Genomic DNA, 3,320 nt, shown 5'->3' on the forward strand with positions numbered 1-3,320 from the left:
CTCCTTGTCTGAGAAATGTGTGTTCATCTCCACTGCCCATTTTTGGATTGGGTCTTTGAATTTGGAGGGGCTGAAATTTTTTAATTCTTTATATTAGAACATATATTTGTTTCAAGTCTGAGAGATATAACATGAAATCAAAAAACTATATAGACACTTCCTTAGTATATATGTAATTCAAATCCATAGGATGGAACACATAGATGGAATGTATCAAAGAAATGTGCTTTTGTACTTTTCATGGATATTATCAAATTACTTTGAATAAGGGCTATCTAGTATTTTATCTTACATAAGTTTACAAAAGAATGCACTTTCCTCTTAAACTTGATAATTTACTACAGCTATTTTAATCTAGTCTCAACATCTTCCCTTGCTCAAGACAAATTCCTTCCATTTACTTTGATAATGTGGCCACTAATCCTCTCCCCCTCACATATATCTTCAATTCTTTATATTTAAGAATAAAAACTTAGATGTGAGACAGGAAGCATGTTGGGAACCACAAATTCACAAAGGCTATTTTACACACTTGCTGTAATGGTTGCTACATTGTGTCAACTTGAGAATTGAGAAGTTTAGAAGCTTAGCTAAGTGAATCAACAGGGGACTAAGGTCCTCATTTTGGAAACATCCTGAGCTTGTGCAGGAGAAGGGCACAGAGATGGTGTAGGTAGGTTGCCTGCTTATAACATAAGGGGAGAAAAGAGGCTTGCTCCCCCTCTTTTGCCCTTGTTGCTTTTGTTGTCTTCTGCCACCGTGAAGTATTGCCCCTGTGCCATGCCACCCAGCCTTGGGGCCAGCTGATTATGGACTGAAACTTCCACAAACTGTGAGCTAAGTAAACCTTCCCTTCCTTAATTTGGGTGTTGGGAATTTTGTCTCAGAAATGAGAGAAAAGTAACTAAGACAGAATTTGGTACCAAGAGTGGCATTATTACTGTGACTATACATGGCCATGTGGTTCAAGAGCCTTTGGGAATGGCTTGTGAGAATAGTTTGGAAAGGTTCAGAGATGTCACCTGAAGGAGTACAGTTGGAATGCCTTAGGCTGTTCGGTATGGGAGATTCTGGTCAGAGTTCAGAATACCAGAAAGTGGTAGAAATCCCACTAGTAAAGACCAGGTTCAAAAGATTTCTGCTGTGAAGGAGTGCACTGGCTGTTGGAGTCCAGATAATGTGTGTTATGGCTTGGAAGAGAGTTTTTCTGCATTTTGCTTGTGTCCAGAGAGTTTGCCTGAGACTGAAATTAAGGACAGTCAAATAATTAATCTTGTAGAAGAAATTTCAAGGCAATTGAATGTTGAGGCTGTAGCATGGCTATTGTTGGGGGCTTTAAGCCAGATATGTGGTGAGAATCAGGAGTAAAGAACCCAGCAGGGTGATTTTAAATGTTGTGAGTTTGTCCAGAAGGGAAGCTCCAGTAAAGTCATGGACTGCAAAGATAGAGCTGAGGAGATCTAGACTGCTGAGAAGCAACAGGAGAACAGAAAAGATGGCCCAAGGGCACCACAAGAAGCAGCAAGTCTCCACTCTATGAAGCTTCAAAACTGCTAAAGTGAAAGACCTTGCTTTGAGAAGAAAGCTGCAGAACACCATGTTCCAGAATGGCAGCAGCATACAAATCTTTTCCTTAGAATTGGATTCAGGGTGTCCAGCAATCCAGGCACTCAATCCCTACAGCCAAAAGAGAGGAAAGCCTGGATATTGCTCCAGCTGGCAGCAAACCTTTGCATCATCCACATGGCACTGATTTTAGGTATATGCAGGATGCAAGAGTTGAGGGGTTTAGAAGGCTTCCACCCTGATTTCAGAAGTCCTGGGAGGCCAGGAAGTGTGCCTCTGAGAGGGAAGTGTGTGAAGCTGTGAGTGAAGCCAGAGGTTGAATGGAGACCTCAGAAGTTTGGAAAATCCAGGAATGTGGATCATCTGAGGAAATATGCAAGGAGGGAGCGAAGCCAACCTAAGACAGAAGCCATGGGAGCTACAACTGTGAGAAGTGCCATAGGGGTGGAGCCACTGAAGCACTTTGGAGTCCACAACTTGCCACAGATTGCCTCAAATGCTTGTCTTGCTGGATTTTGGATGTACTTTGTTCCCATTCCTCTGTATTACACTGTTTGTAACTTTTGGAATGAAAATATTTACCTTGTACCATTAAATGTTGGAAGTGTTTAACTTTTCATTTGTACAGGGGCTTGCAGCTAAGAGTTTGCCTTATATCTCAGAGGAGACCTGGGACTTAGACTTTTCAGCAATGCCGAAACTGTTAGAACTTTGGCAATTCTTGCAGATAGATTAAATGTCTTCTTCATGAAGGGATGTGCATGAATCTTTGGGGGGCCAGGGGACAAATTTTATGGTTCTAATGTAATATAGTTTTGATAGACTTAATACTAATTCTTAAGGATTATGAAACCTGTATTTTAATGTTGAAGTTGTAAAATGATAAGAATAAGTATGCCTTTGTTTCTGGAAACCTGTTTAAAGAAATGTTTTTGGTTGCCAAGTTGACAAGGGGTGGATTGCAGTGGTTGATACATTGCATCAACTTGAGAATTGGAAAATTTAGAAGCTTAACTAAGTGATTCAGCAGGGGGCCACTGTTCTCACTTGTAAACATCCTGAGCCTATGCAAGAGGAGGGCATAGAGATGGTGTGTGTAAGGGGGGTAGCCTGCTTACATTATAAGGGAGGAAAAGAGACTTACTCTCCCTTTCTGCTCTTGTTGCTTTTGCTGTCTTCTGCCACCTTGAACTGTTACCTCTGTGCCATGCCACGCTGCCTTGAAGCCAGCTGATTATGTACTGAAGCCTCCACAAACTGTGAGCTAAATTAACCTTTCCATCCTTAATTTTGGGTGTTAGGTATTGTCTCAGCAATGAGAGAAAAGTAACTAAGACACTTCCCTAAGGGATGAATGGAGGCTTGGGATTTTTGTATTACTCTTTTGAGATTTCTCATTTCATTAGGGATGGGCCATCCTCTCCCATCTACTAAGGCTAAAACAAAGACTAAGACCACTAATACTAATACTAAGACCACTAAAACTAAGCTAAGACTGCTAAGATTAAAAATACTCCAGAGAATGATCATTCTTAGGATAAAACTACTTCCACCCTCTGAGTTATTGATAATCCCCTCCTCAATCAACAGATGCTGAAGTCCTGGCTACCTCATGACCTTTTGTTCTCCTTGAACAACTGGTAATCCCAAATCCCTGCTGATTTCTATTTGTCTCTTGCTCTCTCTCTATCACTGTGCATTGTAGTACCTTGCAGGAGATTGGAAGCTTACTGCAGGAGTCCCCCATAACTGGT

This window comes from Chinchilla lanigera, unplaced genomic scaffold (assembly GCF_000276665.1).
Source record: "Chinchilla lanigera isolate Chin_1 unplaced genomic scaffold, ChiLan1.0 scaffold00071, whole genome shotgun sequence".
NCBI classification, from domain to species: domain Eukaryota; kingdom Metazoa; phylum Chordata; class Mammalia; order Rodentia; family Chinchillidae; genus Chinchilla; species Chinchilla lanigera.